The following is an 8,827-nucleotide window of genomic DNA, read 5'->3' on the forward strand; positions in this document are numbered from 1 at the left end:
TTAACTACCACGCCACCTGCTGGCCCCACACGATGGCTGCTTTAAAATCTTGGTCTTGTTGGACCAAGTGCTGTTGGTGTTGACATCTGTTGCCTTATATAAATTGAGGCATTCCTTGGTTCTTGGTATGAATGATTGTTTAATTGGATCTTGGACACAGTATCATTTTTAAAATCGTACTATTTATTCACAGAAAATAGTTTTTATTATTGTACTCTGTGTGTACTGTGAGAACAGTATCTTTAATCTATTAAATCCAAGAGAAAAGATAAATTCACTGACAAATGAAACATTTAAATTTCTACCCTTCAAATTGAAAAGTAATAGAAGTATTGAAAACATCAAGCAGACTAGATACCTCCACTAGGCCCCTTTAAAAACTAGGGTTTCTCTTTTAGAAAGGTCTCTCCATGCCTCCTTGCAGGCTCAGTAGTTCACCATGTTGCTTGCTGGACCCCGAAGAGCTGCCTGTGGTCTGCTCAGTGACGGAAAACGATGCGACTAAGCCTCCAGCTCCGCTTTACACCACGTGGACTGGATGTCATAACACCAATTTCGGCTTCTAACAGGACAGCCATCCTGCGGAGGGGCAGCAGTTTCATCAGCCATATCCTGAAGATCTTCTGGAAAAATTCTTCCGGAGCGAGTTGATCCGTAGCCTCTCATCAGCCGAGTCACAGGCCATTTTTCCTCTCTTCACATCACGCAACATTTTCCAGTCTAGGTAGTAACCTCGAACTTGGCCTGAGGCTGATGAAGGAACGATTTGCCGGAATGTCTGCAGCAGTGAGCCTAGCATGGAGGCCGCCATGTCGTCCTTTGGATCTTATTTAAATTTTGTATTTTAGCAGACTTCTACTGACACCTTACTAGTGGAAGAAAGACACCAACTTCTCACCACTGGATGGGGTAGAAGTCCATGTTTATCACTCAGCCTCTGCTGATAAGGAGGTACCGCGTTATTTCTGGATAGAAGCAGTTTAGACTCCTGATTCAATCTCCACCGACTCCATAGGTACAAGGAGGCGTCCCTTGTTACTGTCAGGCAGACAGGTAAGTTTAGAATCCTGGACCTGGTGGCTTAAACTCATGTGCGTGCCCGCCCCAAATCCCAAGGGGAGAAGGGATTTAAGTGTGGCTATCCCCCTTGAGGGGGAGGGAGTAATTTCTCTCTATCTCTCTGTCTCCCTCTGTCTCTCTGGTGAGTGCATGCACCCTATAGAAAAGAAAAAATAAAATAAAATAAAGATATAGGCTGGCCGGCCCAGCCTCTGTGATGCAGTCATACCAGATCGTGGATCTGGGAGACATATGCCAACTGTAGTTCAAGTCCTTCACTGGGTCTGCCTGAAAAAACACACTGGACACATGCATGTGTGCTTCAGATCTTGGTGGACTGGACGACCAGAGGAAGGGGATTGTGACATGACTGAATCCTGTGAAAAATGCTCCTCTCTCTCTCTCTCCTTCTCTCTCTCATGTGCATACACTCTATTTGAATTTCGAAAAGGAGGAGGGAAGCAGCCCAGTAGCCTAGTAGTTAAGGGAACTGGATCTGCATGACCAATGACAGAATTCCAGGCCTGGTGACTTGAAAAACATGCTGAGCATGTGTGTGTGCATGCCAAAATCCTGACAGGATAGACAAATGGAGAAATGATTGTGGTGTGGCCATGACCTATTGAGAGGTGCTTTCTCCCTGTCTCTCTATTTTGAGTGCATGTACTCTCTGGCAATTAAAAAAAAAAAAACAAAACACCAGCTCCTTGCCTGGTAGTTAAGGCAGCTGGATCCCACATGGCTAACCATATGGCTTGAGTCTCAGACCCAATGGCTTGAGAAACACACAGGGTATGTGTTTATTTCTGCACATGCTTAAAATACTAAAAGGAGGGAGAGGTGAGAACAGATTGCAGCATGATCATTCTCCATGGGAGAAAAGGGTGCTTTCTCATCTCTGTCTGTCCCTGGCAAGCACATATGCTCTCTGGCACCAAAAAAAAAAAAAAAAAAGAAAGAAAAGAAAAGAAACTAACTGAATGGAAATAAAAAGCAAGCCCAACTACATGCCACCTACAAGAAACTCAACATACCTGGAAAGACACACTGAGACTGAAAGTGAAGGGAAAAAGATATTCCATAAATCAGAAAACAAGGCAATCAGGAATAGCGATGCTTGTAACAGATTAAAAAAAACTTGAAGTAAAAAACTGTAAAAAGACGAAGAAGGTCATGATACAATGATAAAGGAGTCAATTCGGTGAGAGGATATAACAATCATAAATACATATGCACCAAACTGTGCAGTACCCAAATATTAATATATAAAGTAAATATTACTAGCTTTAAAGAGAGACACCACTATAATAATATTTGGGTCTTCAACATTCTATTCAACATTGCACAGACTATTTAGACAGAAAAACAATAAAGAAACCCTGGAATAAAAATACTCTCTTTCTCTCTTGTGAGCACATGTGCCCTATAGCAAAAACTTAGAGAGAGAGAGGAGTCTTAAGGTGGGCAGTGCAACTTTGAAATCAGACAGCTGGTTTTCAAATCTCTGCTTAACAATTTGCCATCTAAGTAACATCTAGAAAATGTATTAACTTCTCTAATACTCATTTTCTTCACCTATAAAATGTGAATAATGGGGCCAGCAGGTGACTTAGTGGTTAAGGGTGCTGGACTCCTACATGGCCAACCATGGTTCGAGTCCCAGACCTGGCAGCTTTCTTTCTCACTGCCTCCCATACCCCACTCTCTCATTCTGTCCCTCTCTGGTCAAATTAAAATAAATAAAGTCAAATAAATAATTTTTGAGAGGTTTTTGCTATAGGGCATGTGGACTCACCAGAAAGACAGAAAGAGACAGAGAGAGAGAAAGCGAGAAATCACGTCCCCCAGTGGGGGATGGCCACTCCGCAATTCCTCCTCCTTCATTCTCCTCTTGGGATCTTGGTCACTCATGCACACACTCTCGGTGTGAGTTTAAGCCACCTGGTTCGGTACTTGAACCATGATCAACTACATGGGAGTCCAGCAACATAGCCATTACACCAACTGCTGGTCCCTAATAAAAAAATTCTTTAAAAAAATGTGAATAAGGGAACCAGCAGTTAGCGTAATGGCTATGTCGTTGGACTCCCACGTAGTCGACTGCGGTTCGCATCCTGGACCCGGTGGCTTAAAACTCACCCCAGGCGCGTGTGCGTGCGTGCCCAAGATCCTGAGAGGAGAATGGAGGAGAAGGGATTGCGGCATGACCATCCCCCCTGGGGGGTGATTTCTCGCTTTCTGTCTCTATGTCTCTCTCTGTCTGTCTGGCGAGCACACGCGCCCTATAGCGAAAACCTCTCAAAAAAAAATGTGAATAAGAATAGTACTTGCCTCTTTTGACTGTTTATAAGATTGAATTTAATAAGGTAATACTTGGTGGGGGCCAGCAGGTGGCGTAGTGATTACATTGCTGGACTCCCACATGGCCCACTGCAGTTCTAGCTCAGGACCCAGCTGCTTGAAAATCAGTCCCTGTGCACGTGCATGCATGCTCAAGATCTCAGGAAAAGAAGAGATTGTGGCGTGGTCATTCCCTCTGAGGGGGGTGATTTCTCACTTTCCCTCTCACTGTCTCTGTCTCTCTCTCTCCCTGACAAGCAGAGAGTGCATGTACCCTATGGCAAAAACTTCTTATAAATAAACAAATAGAACTTGTGATAATTCCTGTAATAAATAGTTCTCTTATTTCCTGCTGCTTAACAAATCACTCTAAAATTTAAACAAATCACTCTAAATTTTACCCTGTCGTAAGACAACCAGATGTTGGTTCCGGTATCTGCGATCTTGGCTCGGCTGGATGTCTCCACGACCGCTCTTACTAGAATTACTCAGATGGCTGCCGTTATTTGGTCTTGGCCGCAGCTGGATGGTGGTATATGGCCTCACTCACGTACTTCGGCTCAAGTGGCTGGAACTGCTAGAGGCTGGCTAGACTCTCCTCAAGGGCTTTGTTTAGCAGTATAACCAGACTATTTTTTCCACATGGTGATTCAGCGGTCAGAGAGAGAAAGGAAAGCTTTCAGGCTTCTCAGTGCTAGCCTCTGGGGCTCACCAGTGTCACTTGGGCTGCATTCTTTTCATCACAAAGCCAGCACACATGCAAGGGCGGGAAAGTGGATTTCAGCTTTTGATGGGGTATGGCATGTACATACGGGGTTAGGAAGGACTGTTAACTACAATAGCATTAGTTGTAGATTGCAGTGGATGCCCCAAAAGGCATGTATTGGGTTGTAACAAAATTAAAACTATGAAAACGAAAACTTAATCTGATTATGGTAGTACCCTGGAAGGAGATTAAGACTCAGGTTATCAGGAAAGGACTCCCATGATTGATTCCTGGTAGGTTCATTTATTTATTTTTAAAGAATTATTTTATTTATCTTTCTTTCTTTATTTTAATTTAACCAGAGAGAGTCAGAGTGTGTGTTGGAGAGAGAGACAGAGAGAGAGGGAGAGGGAGAGAGACAGAGAGAGAGAGAGAGAAAGCTGCCAGGTCCAGGACTCAAACTGCGGTGGGTCATATGGGAGTCCAGTGCTCTTAACCACCACACCACCTGCCGGCCCCTATTTTATTTATTTTTAAGAGGTTTTTGCCTTAGGGCACATGCACTCATTAGAGAGGGAGAGAGAGACAGAGAAAGAGACGGTGAGAAAAAGTGAGAAATCTACCCCCGAGAGGGGATAGCCATGCTACAATCTCTTCTCCTCCACTCCCTTCCAGGGATCTTGGGCACACACGCACACCTGCCCGGCTTGAGTTCCAAGTCACTGCGTCTGGGACTTGAACCACAGTCAGCCATGTGGGGGCTCCTATGACATAACTGTTACACTATTTCTGGCTCCTGCTGGTGGGTTTATAAGGAGTGAGAATGAGAACAGGACAGAGATAAATGGACACAGATGCATTCAGTTCAACTCAAGCTCTTGCTCGTTGACATGTGAAGCCCTCCACCATGTTATCTCTAAGAAGAAGGTCCTCTCTGGATGCGACCCCTTGATGGTGGACCTCCAAATTGTGACCTAAATAAGAGATGAGACCAAAAGGCAGAAACTAAACTTAAACAAGGAATGTAGGCAGGAACTAAACTTAAACCAGAAGGCAAAACTGCAAGAAGGTGAAGAATTAGTGTTTGAATTTCTTAAGAAGTCCTGGAAGAGAAAAGGGAGAAAGAATAGTAAAGGGGATGAGGGATGTGATTTCTCGCTTTCTGTCTCTCTGTCTCTCTCTTTCTGCTGAGCACATGTACCCTATAGCATAAACCTCTCCCCTCCTCCCAAAAAAGGTAAAATAAATAAATAAATAAAATACAAAAATTGTAATTGTCTTTTCTTTCTCTTTTCTTTTTAATTAATTTTTCTTTCCTTTTCTTCTGTTTTATTTTCCTTTTTCTTTTAATAAACTTCATTCTTTGGCTGCTCAGCCTCCACACACTGAGTGTCTAGACAGGTCCAAGTGAGCAGGATCCAAACATCTGAATATTATTTGGGTCAGAATATTCATCAATTCCCACTGACACACAAGGGTGAAAAACGGAACGGAAAAGAGATTGCAGGTCACCTCCTCCTGCACACCTCTGGACACTCAGATCGAACTTCAAGAATTAGGGAGAAACACACAACCCATCAGATGACCAGAAATCACCGCAGAGGCCCCAAAAATACGAGAAAGCAAGAAAAATCCCTCTCCTCCAAGGGAAAAAAATACGGGAAAGCAAGAAAAATCCCTCTCCAAGGGAAAAGAATGACTCCTCTTCATCCACAGACAACACAATGGAACTCACAGAGATGTCAGATAAAGAATTCAGAATATAGATAGTGATAAAGCTAACAGAGATGCAAGAGAAAAGAGACAATGAGCTCCAGAAGACACAGGAGAAAAGAACCGACAAGTTCCAGGAGGTGAGGAAGTTCTTGCAAGATCTGAAAGAGGAAACACACACCATTATAAAGAATCAAATGGAACTTTTAGAGATGAAGGCTATAATACAGGAAGCCAAAACCTCCCTCAAAAGTATTAAAAGCAGACTAGATCACACAGCAAATTAAATCTCAGATGTAGAAGACAGAATCCCTGTATTAGAAAAATCCACCATGAAGAGTGAGGAAATAGCCCCCCAAAAAGAGAATAAAATACCAGAAAAACTAGATACCATAAAATGTCCAAACATCCAAATAATCGATATCTCAGAAGGTGAAGATACTGATAAGGACATTGATAATCTATTCCATGAAATCCTGGGAGAAAACTTTCCAAACCTAGAGAGGCATTCAAAGATTCAGTCCCAGGAAATACAAAGGACCCCAAATAGTATCAACCTAAGAAGATCTTCTCCAAAACACATTATAGTCAGACTGACCAAAACCACAGACAAAGATGAGATACTAAGAGAGAAATGGCAAATTACCTACAAAGGATATTTCATCAGGCTAACAACGGACCTCTCATCAGAAACAATGTGAGTAAAGAAAGAATGGGAAAATATATTCAAAGTGTTAAGGGAAAAACAGTTTCAACCAAGAATACTGTACCCAGCAAGATTATCCTTCACATGGGAAGAAAAGACAAGAACATTCTCAGATATATAAAACCTGAAAAAATTTACCAACGCCAGATCAGCTCTCCAAGAAGTTCTGAAGGGAGTGCTATATGATGAAAACTAAATACAGACACATGGAAAAAAAAAAGAGTTAAAAAACAACTAAGAAAATGGTTAATTTAATGGTAGGAGTAAGTCTGGAGTTCAATGTTATCTTCCAGAATTTCAACAGAAAGACAGAGAGAGACAGAGAGACAGAAAGCGAGAAATCACCTTCCAGGGGGGATAGTCACGCAGCAATCCCTTCTCCTCCATTTTCCTCTCAGGATTTTGGGCATGCACGCACATGCACCCGGTGTGAGTTTAAGTCATCAGGTTCGGGACTCGAACTCTGGTCAACTACATGGGAGTCCAGCGACATAGCCATTATGCCAACTGCTGGTATTTTAATTTGACCAGAGAGGGACAGAGTGAGAGAGAGAGGGGAAGTGAGAAATCAAACTGCCAGTTCTGGGACTTGAACCATGTGGGAGTCTAGCACCCTTAACCACCATGCCACCTGATGGCCTGAATTGAATAATACTATTAACTAATTCAACTTAATTGACTTACTCTAGTTAACAAAACTGAGGATTCTTTTCAAGTGGATGTGGAACTTTCCCCAAGATAGATCATATTTTGGGCCATACACCAAGTCTCAAAGTCACAAGTAGGACTGACTCTGTGTTGCAGTGGAAACACACTGCTCAAGAGAAGGCAGGTCCCATGGTGACTGTGGCCCCAAATGGGCCTGGTCAGCCTGAAACATGCCAGGTATGCACATAAGTGCCCACTCTCTGACAGACTGGAGGACTGGAGAAAGGAGGCTGTGGCGTCACCCCAAGGTGCTCATCATCTCTCTCTCTCTCTCTCATGTGAGCACATGTGCTGTATCCTAAATAAAGAAAAACAAATAGATAAATAAATAACCCCCCACCAAGTATTCCAGTCATACAGAGTATTGGGTCCTTAGAAAAGTCATGACGCATTTTTGCAGAGAAAAACAGAAAAATATGTCATGACTTTTCTGGCGACCCAATATGTTCTCTGATCAGAAATCAGAAAGCAGGACCAGCCCATAGCACAGCTGTTAAGTCTTGTACATAGGGAGCTGGATCCCACATAGCCAACCACAACTCACATCCAGGCCCCGGTGGCTTTAAAACCACACCAGGTGCATGTGTAAACCACACTAGATGCATGGGTGTGCATACCTCATATCCTGATGTGATGGAGAAATGGAGGAAAAAAGCTGAAGGTAAGATCGTGTCCCATTGGACCCTGCTCTCTCTCTCTCTCTCTCTCTGTCTCTTAAGTACACATGCTCTTTGGCGATTTGAATAGAATCAATAATGGAAAGATCCCTAGAAAAAAAATTATTTTTTGGGGGGGAGAGAGGTTTTCGCTATAGGGCACATGCGCTCACCAGAAAGACAGAGAGAGACAGAGAGATAGAAAGCGAGAAATCACCCCCCCAGTGGGGATGGCCACGCCGCAATCCCTTCTCCTCCATCCTCCTCTTGGGATCTTGGGCACGCACGCACACGTCCCAGGCGTGAGTTTAAGCCGCCGGGTCCAGGACTCGAACCGTGGTCGACTACATGGGAGTCCAGTGACATAGCCATTACACCAACTGCTGGTCCCCCCTAGAGAATTTTCAAATATTTGGAAACAAAATAACATACCATTAACTTTACAGTTATCTTTTTTTTTAATTTGTGATAATTTATTACTGAACATCAGAAAACTATATTTCCCCCAAATGTTTTAAAGAGCAAATGAGAAGCAGCTCAAAAAGAAACACAGATCAAATATAATATACATAATTATGAAATAAATGATAGAATTAAGATCATAACAATAAATAGGAATGGGCTTATGTCACGTATTAATAAAAAAATATTTAAATCTGGCTCACAAAACCCAACTATATACTGTTTCAAAAAAAAGCCCCAAAGCGAACTAATTTGTAAATGTTAAATATGAATGCATAAAAGATGAATGCATGTTTCTGAGGTCCCACAACCACTCACATGTTCAGTGATTCACAGGACTTGAGACAATACCAGCTATAATTTTTTAAATTTATTTTTTATTATCATCATAATCTTGTTTATATTACATTGGATTGCATATAACTCTACAGTGTATTACATTGCTTTTTCAAAAGGGAATGCCATGCATGTCAGTCA

The 8,827-nt window shown here is 42.4% G+C and overlaps 1 pseudogene; it reads right to left on the reverse strand.

The window, feature by feature from the left end:
- Positions 1-434: 434 nt before the first annotated feature.
- On the reverse strand, positions 435-811 carry LOC102471358 (28S ribosomal protein S14, mitochondrial pseudogene; annotated as a pseudogene).
- Positions 812-8,827: the final 8,016 nt, after the last annotated feature.

This window comes from Tupaia chinensis, unplaced genomic scaffold, assembly GCF_000334495.1.
Source record: "Tupaia chinensis unplaced genomic scaffold, TupChi_1.0 Scaffold138584_1, whole genome shotgun sequence".
In the NCBI taxonomy this organism is placed as follows: domain Eukaryota; kingdom Metazoa; phylum Chordata; class Mammalia; order Scandentia; family Tupaiidae; genus Tupaia; species Tupaia belangeri.